This window comes from Alosa pseudoharengus, unplaced genomic scaffold (assembly GCF_046254945.1).
Source record: "Alosa pseudoharengus isolate Yale_2024_CS ecotype anadromous, Long Island Sound unplaced genomic scaffold, YU_APseudo_1.1 YU_APseudo_1.1_scf_14, whole genome shotgun sequence".
Taxonomy (NCBI): domain Eukaryota; kingdom Metazoa; phylum Chordata; class Actinopteri; order Clupeiformes; family Clupeidae; genus Alosa; species Alosa pseudoharengus.
The window spans coordinates 120795-133659 of NW_027468609.1; the positions used below are offsets into that span (position 1 = coordinate 120795).

Sequence of the window (12865 nt, forward strand, 5' to 3'; positions counted from 1 at the left end):
CTCTTGTATCTATTGTTGTTCCATGCAGAGTTGTGAAGACTTGCTTCCATGATATTGGTATGTCTAGCAATCTTTCCCAACTGTCAAAAATTTTATAGGGTATTGCCACCAGATTTTTAGCTTGTAGATAAAAATTATACAGTTCTTTATTAACCTTTGCTTTTTTTAGCCACCTGGTCTGTTTTATATCTGGTCTACAAACTAGGTATGAACCTGCAATCGCGTTAACTTTTCTTTTCCATTGTTGTGGTAAGGCTCCAATTAATTGATTGTATTGTTGCAAAGTACATGTTCGCCCATATACTTGTGTTATTTGTGAGTATGAGATAAGTCCCCCTTCTTCCTTTATAATATCTTTTACAAACATTATACCTTTTTCAAACATTTGCTTCAAGAACATTGTGGCACCTCCACTCAGTATATTAGAATTAATCCATAGCATCTGCAATTTGGTCATTGTTTTCTGGAGGATGGTACTGAAAGTGCAGCCAACTTTGCAGTGCCTCTGTCAAAAAGGACAACAGTTAAGAAAAAATATCCTAAATAGTTTTTTTTTTCAAACATAGGATGAGCCTTTCCTAAGAGTCTACTAGAAAACCACTCATTATTGAAATAAAATTTGGGAATGAGGGAGGCCTTTAATGATAGGTTCATAGCCTTCAAGTTCAGCAATTTTGTACCACCTACATTATAGTCATTATATAGATATGTGCGTTTGATTTTATCTTTCTTTCCATTCCATATGAATTTAAATATTTGTTGTTCGTATTCCTTATAAAACGTTTCTGCCGGTGTTGGTAGAGCCAGGATCAGGTAAGTAAACTGTGACACAATCAGTGTATTTACAAGCGTTGTTTTACCAAAGATGGTCAGTTTATTTCCATGCCAGGGCTGTACAATTTTTGAGAGCTTTTTTAATTTGATGTTAAAGTTAAGAGTGGCTATTTCTTCCATATTCTCTGGTATATGGATACCTAATACATCAATGTCTCCATCTGTCCATTTCACTGGCATTTCACATGGTAGTTTGAAATTTGTATATTTTAGTGAACCTAATCTCATTATTTGAAATTTTCCATAATTAAGCTTTAATCCAGATATTTTTGTAAAGTGATCCATATCATTTATGAGGTTTTGCAAGGATGTTATATCTGGTCTGATCATGAAGGTTGTATCATCTGCATACATTAATAGTTTTGAATTTATGCCATTTAATTGCAAACCTCTGATATTTTCATTAGATCTTATTCTTTCTGCCAATATTTCAATAGCTATGATGAATAAATACGGAGATAGGGGACATCCTTGTTTCACTCCTCTTTCAAGAGTGATAGGGTTTGAAAGGTATCCATTATTCATCACTTTACTGGTAGCTCCCTTATACATTACTTTGACCCATGTTATTATAGAATCTCCAAAGCCGAAATACCTTAACCCTTTAGGCGCCAGAGGTTTTTTTCCGAAACGATCAATTTTGACATCTTCATTTCAAAAGGCTATATCTTAAAAGTGATAAGAGATAGAGACTTTCTGTAAATTAGAGAAATATTAAGGATGACCCAAAGTTTATGTAGAGATTAAATGTTTATATCTAATTTGCATATTATGACGTCATATGGTGGAGGCCATCTTGGATTATAGAATTTTCATGAAAAGTCGCATGTTTGAATGATAAAATGCACCACTTCTTTCCCCCAAAATGTCCCTCACCTTCTGTATGCTATATTGCACAATACTAAATGCTCAGGTAAACAGTAAGTAGTGAACAAACTGTGTAAATCATTACTAATAAATGGCAGAAACAAACAAAATGCATGTAGTGGTAGACTGGCCTTTTGCTGTAGAGATTTTCCATTTACTACATACAGTAGGCACTCTGATTCCATGTATGGGGCACATATATATTATTCAGATGACACACAAACACAAGTAGACAAGACCTGTTTAGTTCAAAAGCTCATTTGCCACGGCAAGGCACGGATCAGGAGTGAGATGACGAGACAAGACAAGACACAATGTTAGTATTTTTTTTCTTTTTGTTGTTTTTGTTGATGTTTTTTTGTTTTTTTCTTAGCTGACAAAGACACACACATCCCAAGGACATGAACACACAAAAAGGAACACATAGTGTACTGTATGTCCTAAATGATCAGGGAAGTAGATAGCAAATCAACAGTGTAAATCATTACTAATAAATGGCTGCCATTTTTTTTTTTATGTAGCAGGCCTTTTGCTTTAGAGATAATGACTCCCTATCCTTATCCATACAGGGCCGGCATTCCCATCATCTTGTGATAGACTATGCATGACCTAATGTGTGTGTGTGTGTGTGTGTGGGAGAGGGAGAGGGAAAGAGCGTGTCACCACCTCCACCATGCGAGCAGCATGGCCAGATCTGCCTCGCGCGCGCCGAGTGGAGAGAATTTGCGCAGCTCAGACTAGGCCTACTGTCATTCTCATTGCGACTCCCCACACTGCCACTACGTTCCCCCCTAACTGTCCTATGAGCACTTCGACCTCGTCTAACATACCCAGTGGCATTAGACAAAGGCTCCACCACGTTACAGTCGCCGCGATTGTGGAAAGGCACACGTTCAGAAGACAGAAGCTAGCGCTATGGACATTATGCTACCTCCAGCCTCGTTCGTCACACCACTAACACCCTGCTAACTTCCCGATGAACACTCCGAACCCGTGAAACATTCCCACCAGTGACATTGGGGAAACGATTCAACGTTTGTGCTTGGTGTAAGCTAAACTATGGAGTAAACTCTCACTTTGTCCAGCTGCATCATTGCAAGGCAGGGACACATCTGAAGCCTCACTAAACGAATCACCGTCATTTTCTGAAGGCAGATATTCCCCTTCAGAATCAGGGTCCGCGAATAGAAGACCCAACACTTCATTTCAGGTAAACTTTTTTGATGCCATTAGACCAGGGATTCCCAAACTGTGGTACGGAGCAAAGCTAGGAGTTATTTCAGATGGGCAAGAAAGGTAACATTAAGCTAAGCTTTACATTTAACAAACTAAAGGTAGCCTAAGTTTAGCCTTTCTAGGCTGTATAGCCTAATGTTGTCCAAACGAATACATCCGTTGTTGTAGGCCTATTGTAAGATATTGTATGTGGATGTAGTTAGGCTACTATGCAGGCTACTTTTCATAACGTTTTAACTGACCAAATGCACGCACCTAAAACCGGGAAACGACAAATAATATTGTCAACGCGGGGGGGGGGGGGGGGTACGCGAGCATTATAGAATGCGTTACGTTTTTATGTGGTTACGTGTCGGATGGTGGGGGTACGCGAGCCGAGTCGGAATGTAGGCGGTGGTACGCGGGGGGAAAAGTTTGGGAACCGCTGCATTAGACGATAATCTAATGCAAATACTCGCTGACGTTGACAATATCGCTCTGACAAAGTGGCTCACACGCACACTAGCTCCGGTATTTCACGCACTGATTCAATGCAGCTGTAGCTAGAAAGTTTTGTTTAAAGCGTGCCCTTTTTTCGACTCGGGGATGACGTATGACATATCTGCCATCTAGTGGAGTGGAAGTCGAACGAAATATGACACCCTATTTGACTAAATCGGCCGTTTTATTCAGTACCGCATCTGTCGACTATAGTCGCCTGTGGCGCCTAGAGGGTTAAACAACTATTAATAAATTCCCACTTCACTTTATCAAATGCTTTTTCAAAATCTGCAATAAAAATAAGTCCTGCCTTTTCTTCTACATCATAATGTTCAATTATTTCCAGTAACTGCCTTATACTATTTGATCTATTTCTTCCTTCTATAAACCCTGTTTGATCGTGATGTATTAATGGTGGTAAAACCTTTTTAATCCTAGTTGCTATACATTTAGCTAAAATCTTAGAATCATAACTCTGTAGTGTGAGAGGCCTCCAATTCCTTAGGTGCACTGGGTCCTTATATTTGCCACTTGGTTCTTGTTTTAGCAACAGGGAGATTGCGCTTTCACTTTGTGTACCTGTAAGTATACCTTCCATATATGAGAAATTTAAACAATCCATTAAAGGTTTTTTTAAGTGTTCGTAAAAAACTTGATATACTTCAATTGGGATACCATCTAGGCCAGGTGTTTTCCCTTTTTTAAAAGACATGATTGAAGAGTAAAGCTCATCTTCCGTTATTTGGCCCTCACATGATTGCTTCTGATCCTCAGTTAATTTCACATGGTTATAGGGGAAGAATAGATCTTCTCTACCCTCTTCCTGATCTTTATCCGAATAAATTTCTGTATAATATGTTTATTTCATTCATTATTTCTTCTGGTGTAGTTAGTGTATTCCCATCATTTATCTTAACCTGTTCATTCGCTAGCGCCCCTAGTGGTCGCGCCGCCGATCCCGAACTGATAACATCAAAGTTACAACAAACTAACAACAAAACTAAATAATATATTTTCATAAACAATGTGGCAATACAATAAGAACTAATATTCATACAAACACACACAATTTCAGATGCATAGGTCCTACAGTTCACTAGAAAACAGTTAAAAGAAAAACTGCTCATAATCAATCAATTGTAACCTGACGGTAACGTCTCCCAAACTAATCGTTCATTTAGTCATGTTACAGTTGTCAAAAAAGTTTTTTTTTGCCATATGAAATCACAAGACTGGGTAGATTATCTATTCACATTTGAGTAGTTTATTATCGTACTCACATAATGGTGAAAAACGTGTATTAATTTTCCATATGACGCAATCAACATATTTCCGATCTCGTAGGGGTCATATAAAAACGTTTTTTTCCAAAACCATGGCTATATTACGAAAGCTTAACATGTCCTTTACAATACTATATGGTTTTTATTCACTCAAACACATTGTACTCCTTGTTTTATAACAGTTTCCATGTTTAGCGCAAGTAGCTAAACTACTTCCGCATTTGACACCAGCCCATCTAATGTCATGATTCTTCTAACCATGGTTCCTGACCTGATTGACACCTGTTTTATCCAATAGTACTGGCTTTCAGCTTCAAAATGGTATGACGATTGCCTGACTTCGAAAGACATTGAGGTGTGATTGGTTAGTGCGTAACCAGACTTGTCCCCCTTGCGCCATTGTTCTCTCACGTGCGTTGTTTACATTTGCGCAGATGCGCACAAGTCTTCTTGACGAACCCTGCCTGTGCCAGTCAGGTCTGCATACTTTTCGCAGTATTGGTAGACTTAACCAACAGAATTGAAGAGATTTAACAGGGAACAGGTTTTCAACATGCTTTCTAGCGAGGGAGAAGATGGCAACATGTCTTCTTGATGGCCTAGCTTCCAGCCACCATGGAATCCTATTTGAAGAAAGGCTAATTGGGTCCTGAACATGTAAGTATCTGTAGTTTGATTGCGTACTGAAATGAACATGCATTTAGAGCTTGAATGAGTTTGCATTCAGATATATTTAAGAAATGCCTATATGTAGAATTGCCTATATGTATTGGCTAAAGTTAGCTGTTTGCGAACTACAGTTAGCTAATGCTAGCTAATGTAATGAAAATGGCCTAGGCCAGGTAGCATACTGAAAGAACAAACGTCTGCCTATGGGCTTTTGTTGTTGTTAGAATTTCGATGGTATATTCATTGAGATAAAGTAGGTGATAATTACAAATGAAACATTTGATTTGGAACAACTATTCAAAGTTAGCCTTTGGTCTCTTGAGTTCAGTTTACTCCATTTGAAGACGTAAAACAGGCTTAGCTCATGCAAAAATGTTTCAAACCAGCACGGATATTTTTCTCCTCGAGGTGGATAGACTAATGTAGTGGTAGTAAAAATGTGTAGGTTACTGTCTCTGCACATGAGCAAAATGATAATAAAGGACTTAGCAAAGGTGTATTGTGTGGAGAGAGTATTTGCTGCAGCTGCTATGTTTTAATTAATCTAATTAGCGTCGCGATCGTGCAGCAAAAAAGTAAGTAGGTCCTGTATGGAACTGATTATTTGCAGGGAAACTCGCCTATAGCCTGGCTAATTCTAATAATCAGCCTTCCACAACAGTCTAAGACCTTGCAGTTTATGATGTTACATTAACTAATTTTGTAATCTTCGATTTAATATCTTGTATGATAATATGCATGTTGTCGTGCAGATGACCTGTGTATAACTGTCAATCATTAGTAAAGTACATGTATTCCTCATGCTGACATAATAGGACAGGGAAATTTAGTCCAGCTTGTGTTTTGTTCTACAATATCAATGCCAAGTCAAATGCATGCTTATGTGTAAACATGCTATGTATGCATCTAATATGTAGGTTAGCCTATGGATTGTTTCCTGTATGTTTATCTTTTGCCACTTTTTCATTTCAGAGTGAACCACACCTGTCCCTGTCTCATCCCAGTCTCTCCCATCACTCAACGTGGCTGCAGAGGACCCTCTGTATACAGCTCACCCTTCCTTCCCTGTGTCCCTCCCATTGCCTTCTTCAGCTGAAGGGCCTCCAGTTGATCAGCACCCCACAGCTCTGTCCTGTCAGGTGATGCAGGCCTTCCACGAGCTACATGGGCAAGGCACACCACCAGCACTATGCAGAGCAGCCGCACCACCACAACTGCGTGCAACACCGCACGTAGCTGCTGCTTCTGTACCTGACTTAGCAGACAGATGGCATGGAGTTCAGGTGGATCTCCTGAAGTTGTACAGCACATTACTAGCTTAGTAATTGTTCTGGCTAATAGAACTCGGATGTGAACATTTTGTTTTTGTTATTCGGAAGACAGGGACAAATGTGAGGAAACCTCACAAACAAGTGCAAATCCACTGCAAGTGTCAACATCACAAGAGCTTACAGTAGAATACATTACTGCATTGCTAAATGATTTAGAAGTAACTAAACATTCATTTGGATAGGTTTTGGGTATATTTTGGAGTGGGTTAGGACCATCATTTAGATTCCCATAAGAAAATGCCTCACATTACCCAGAAATTAAGTCAGGATGGTTTGCTGTAGGATATAATGCATGGAAAAACTAGACACACTTGATATTCAGTGATTGATGTGTTGTTTTGTATTTGGTGATTTTGGATAAGCTATGAGACACTTGGAAACGCCTAAACATACCATATGAAATCTGCTCTGTAACACCTGTAAACCTTTACCTATGATGTTCAAAATTTACACACCTACTACCATGATGTTGTTGAATCATGAAGTGCAGTTTTTAATTTCCTAAGACTCTCATAACCAGTTCCACACTACAATAAACAAACAAAACAGTAGGCGTTTTGTATTTTTTGTATTTTTTTTTGCTTTTGCAGCTGTAAAATTGAACACAGAATTAACTTAATAAAATACTGAATATGTTTGAACAGGTTAAGTCTATGTATATTCTTCTTGGAACTGTTTCTTTGTTGTAAATTCAAAAAGAACTTGTTGCATCTTTCCCCCATTTCCATCAGAACAAGAGGCTTTTGCGCAATAGTCAAAAGATAATGTGCCTTTATTGTAGCCTAGTAGAGTTTGCGAGGTGGAAAACGAGAGGAAAGTGTTTAAAATGTCCATTTAAATAGTAGGCCTAGGCTAATATAATACACTGTTGGGCGTTTTAAATCCTAAATAATAAGGAATGTGAGGAGGGTGCTATTAACTTTAAAGAGTGCATCTACAATTGAAACTACAGTGTATCTACAGCCTATGACGCAAATTGAATAGCCATGTCCGGTATACGGATGTCTGCTTTAGTTGACTAGATTTTAATCGGTCAAGTTGAAGAGCTGGAGTTTGTTAATGTTCGTGCAAATAGGCTGATTCATGTCCCTTGCATTTTGCAACTGCGAGGTCCATGGCAGGCGCCCCAGAGAAATGTTTCATTTTGCGAGTGAGATGTCCACGCTGTCCCCTCTGCGACGCGTTCGCCCCCCAGTTTCAGAGCTATTCTAAATGCAAAATTGCACAGAGGGACGTGACTGTGGTAAACAAACTATATCCTAATAGAAAACTGAGCTTTCCTGGCTAAATGGTATAAGTTAGGCCTATTAGACAACATAAATTGTGCTGACGACCCAAATAAAACCTTCTGCGACCCAGTCTTTAAGAAACACTGGCCTAGGCTACTTTGCCCCTTCCTGTTTGGTGTTGGAGAGAGGTCACTATTGGTTTTCATAGTTCACGTCACTATTTGCATGAGCCACGACTCAAAAGACTTGCGATAATATCAAACATGTTTAATATTGTCGTAACGGCAAAACTAGAAAAGGACTGACTCCGATTGACTTAAAACCGCTAAGATTGGCACCTTACACTTAACGATCTAGTTGACGGGAGCGCGCCACGATTCCAGTACAACTCCCATGATTTCTGTCCGACTTTGGAAATGTAGTCGCCGACTGTGAAAACAGACCAAAATTGTACAATGTAAGGCCGCCATTAGAAAACTTTGTAGGCATGGGTTTGTTGTTGCTGTTGATAATCATATGAGTAAGGACGGATCATTCTGATACTAGGCCTAAGTATCTTGATAACCAACTGCTATAAAAAACAGCTTGCTAGGTCTGTCAGCCACATTTTTTCCTACAGATTACAATGTACAACTGGAAAGCTCGATTCACGTGCCAGGCTACACTTTAATTTATAGGCCAGAACAATGCAGAAATGAGTAGGCCAAGCAAACATACTATTGTAGCCAATGTAGACAACACAAACGTTATATAGCGCAACTTATGTACAATACTTCATATAGTCCATTTCCTAACAGTAGCCTATTCATGGCTTTCATAAGCACCATGCATTCATTATCTAGGTGCTTGATTGTATACAACTGTGGAAAGGGACCTGATGAAACCAATCAATAGACGAACTATGATAGCATACCGTGATAGTGTTTACTTAGGCTAGCTGCTACATAAGAATCAACAGCATAGAATGAAAATGTAGCCTGGCCTATTTACACAAACAAGCGGGGTACAACGTTAAAAACATTTGGTAAAATAAAAACAGGAGCATATTTGTTAGCTTTAACTAAAATGTGAACGGTAGAAGCTACAGTATAACGTTACGACCATCAACAATGAGTATTCATGCTATGAATGAAACCCATGATGATGGTTTCATCAGGTCCCTTCACACAGTATAATCAAGCACCAGTCTGCATTCATAATTTATTCTAGGTGCTTGATTCTATACACCTGTGGAAAGTGACCTAATGTTAAATAGAACCAGAGTTTACGTTTACATTCTAGTTAAAACGCTGCTGCCTAATGAAATGTAATGTTAGTGCTTAGCTGGGAGCCAACGTTACGTTACGTTTAGGGCTGGGACAACGCGTCGACGCAAAAAATAAGTCGACGCAAAATATGAGCGTCGATTCGTCAAGCATAACGTGTGCTGCTAAATATTTTTAATTTTACACCTTCAGTGTTTTCCATACGTTGACTAATCTGTGGCTGGGCACCACGAAATCAAAACCGGCCACCACACATTGATGTTCTATGTTGTAGGCCTGCTATTTAAATTAAAGATAAGATAAAATAATTTCATTGAGCTGCACTTTTTACTCACACAGCCTTTCCTCGCCCCGCCCGCTCTCTCTCGTAACGAGCCCGCTGCTCCTCCTCTGCATGTGCATTTAACAAAATATTCACGATTGTTGAAGGATTGTTGTTGCCACATAGAAGCACTGCATAGAACACAGTGGGCTACATTGCTATTAAATCCGCTTAGCATTGTGACCATGCTGCGCAAATTTGTTCAAAACCGCTGCAATAAAGTTAAAGTAAACTCTGCTAGGTCTTATCACAACATAGTACATTGAGGAGACTAAACGAAGTTAAGTTACAGTATGCAATCAAGCAGTAGCCTTATCTCAAAGCTAACGTTAGAATAATGTTTGGATGTCAAGTTTAGCATGCTTACTTGCAGCTGCTTGTAGCCTATTACTCATGCAGGGCTCATTTTATTGACTCTGTTTGCAAAATCCAGATGGAAATGGAAAAATGTTTTCCAAGACTCAAAAGTGCTTGTCCAAAGGAGAAGTACGAACTGTTATTTGAACTACGTTATGAATTGCATCCACACATGATTCCCACACGAACGTCTTAAAATGACTTAAACTGAAACTTTATTGAATGCTACCTAAGAATACATTACTTTGCACTTGTAGTTACTTGCACTTCAGTCTTTTATTTTGGAATCTTAAGAGCAATAAACATATATTGCAGTGTTCAATAATTCATGTTTTTTCATTCAGATATGTAAATAAACATGTATAAGTTGCTATTAGTGAATTAATGGGGAGATAATCGAATCGAAATCGAATCGGACTGAAAAAATGCATCGAAAAAATAATCGCTAGATTAATCGTTTAAAAAATAATCGTTTATCCCAGCCCTAGCTACGTTTGACTGTCTTAGCTATCAAAACCTACAGCTAACAGGTCACTGTAAAGTCGATGACATTAACGTTGATTAACAGTGGGTTTCCTTACATAATAAATATCAACGTAATAAGGTACTAACGTTAACTATTTCACTTACATTAACGTTAACTATTTCACTAACATTAACGTTTTCTAACGTTATAACGTTAGTTTTTGTGACCCACCATGTCATACATGCTAACGTTCTAGTCAGAGAATATCTAATAGGAAACATAACGTTTGACGACATGAATGACTCAAATACCAAAAACCAAAACACTTACCTTGTCTGTAATTAGAGAAATGTGCCTCTGAAGGAGAGTTACGAGCAAGTAAAGTATCATGGCAGGCGAAAAGGTCCAAAACGTTCAGAAGATTCACAGCTCCAGTGGGAGAAAGATTGTGGTGATTGCTTTCAGCTGCCGGTCACGTCATAATGCTAAAAGTTGCCGCCACAGCGGTCAATGTTAACTCTATGAGAATTTCTTGCTCTTTTATCTTAAATATCTCAAAAAAGTTCACAAATATGAAAAATACATTGTACGATTGTCCGTTACAAGAGCTTTGTAGGAGTCTTTGAATGAGGTCAGACGGTTCAGTGGTTTCAGTCACATTAAACGTTTAATTTGGTCGGAAGAAGAATAATTATAAGAAGAACAGTGATAATAGTCCATTGCATTTACATGCAATGCAATAAATGTCTTATAACAAAAACGTTGAGTATAGACTTGTATTTTATAGTTAGGCTAGTAGTGAAAACGAGTTGATCAGTAGGCTAGTTGAGTTTGTTATCAATAAACATAACAGCTAATGTCATGTTGAGCAGGAGACTAGGCTACCATATATCCTCAAATTATGCCCGGGATTGATTCTATTTATAGCCGGGGCAAATAATGGCAGGTTCCCATATGGGGTAACAATTGCCTATACCAACAATTGCCATCAGTCCACCAGCACTAGAAGACATTGTTTCGATTTAAGTCAATGAAATAACACCTCTTCTTAATATTTTATTATATTGTTGGTTGGATTAATAGGCTACGGTTGGCAAAGAAAAGTCGTTTTCCTACTATGGGTCTCCAACACACGTTCTCAAGCTCACTCTCTTGCCGCCCCTTTCGAGGTAATTGCCAGGCTGAAGCTTATGCTACTACATTTATACACAATTGTTGCGCGACTCAAGGCATTCCAGCCTACGAATTTAATAAAAAGTACTTAATCATGCATCATTTAACAATACCTCAATTTAGGCTACTTGGCTACGCAAAAAGGTTTCTATTAGGCTACTTCACAACCCCTATTCAATGAATGGCTGCCTTGTCTCGCAATAAACAGCGGCACTTGTTTCACTTCAATGTCACAATCCTGACACTTTTTCAACTGCATGAAACATAACAGTGAACCATCAAATATCTCCCAGATTTCAGTGCCCATCAGTCTCAACATTAATCTCAGTCTCAATTAAATCCCAAACCAAACCGAAAATGTTATGCTTTTGATAGCCTACCGGTATGCTGCTCCAAACTAAACGCATGTCTAAATGCAGGTTAGAAATTAAAAAAGCCTGCCTCGAATAGCCTACCAGCTTGCCTCAAATAAAGATGCTGTGGTTTGCAAAAGACCCCAGCCATTATTTGAGGATTTACACTAAGCAAGTAGCCTGGATTATTTTATGATGGTTGTTAGTAGACAAACTGGCTTCAGATATCAAACAGAGTGAATATGAGATTGTGCAGTCTTACACTGTAGATGGCTGTGGTTAGTGATGTGATGCTGTTAATGGGGAGTTTTACATAGTTAGCGCAAACCCTATAGGTTATTATTTATTTAGCGTACCTATAAGGCTTTTTTCCCTTATCAAAAGTTAGGGGGACGACGGCCGTCTCTTCAGCACTGCAGGGGACATATCCATATCCCCCACGTCCCCCGTGCCTCCTGCGCCCCCTCCACACACACACACACTCAATACCCCCCCACCCACACACACACACAATAACCCCCCCCATATCCCCCACGTCCCCCGTGCCTCCTGCGCCCCCTCCACACACACACACACACAATAACCCCCCCACACACACACAATAACCCCCCCCCATATCCCCCGTGCCTCCTGCATTTAAATGTATTTTCTCGCAGGTGTACATATTAATTTCTCTACGATTCTGTAACTTACACTAATGCACATCAATAGCCATCGCAGATGTACATATTCATTTCTCTATGATTTTGTAACTTACACTAATGCACATCAATAGCCATTGCAGTGCTGACTAAGTCCATAGGTTACTGCACTGACCTCTTCCATTAAAATTTCCATATTCCATATCACAAAATGTCCATTTCCACACATTCCATATCAAAAAATGTCGACATTAAACACGAAATTTCGTGAATAAAGTTCTCGACATATCATCTTCACATAGCCATCAAAACTAGTTTGAAGAGAGAGCGACCGCTCCAAAGTAGCTGCCACTGAAACC

The 12865-nt window shown here is 39.0% G+C and overlaps 1 long non-coding RNA gene across 1 annotated transcript; it reads left to right on the forward strand.

Moving 5' to 3' along the window:
• Positions 1-4655: 4655 nt before the first annotated feature.
• On the forward strand, positions 4656-7341 carry LOC143122671 (uncharacterized). The gene is made up of 2 exons (XR_012986747.1): positions 4656-5357; positions 6342-7341. It is a non-coding gene; the product is annotated as an uncharacterized LOC143122671 (long non-coding RNA).
• Positions 7342-12865: the final 5524 nt, after the last annotated feature.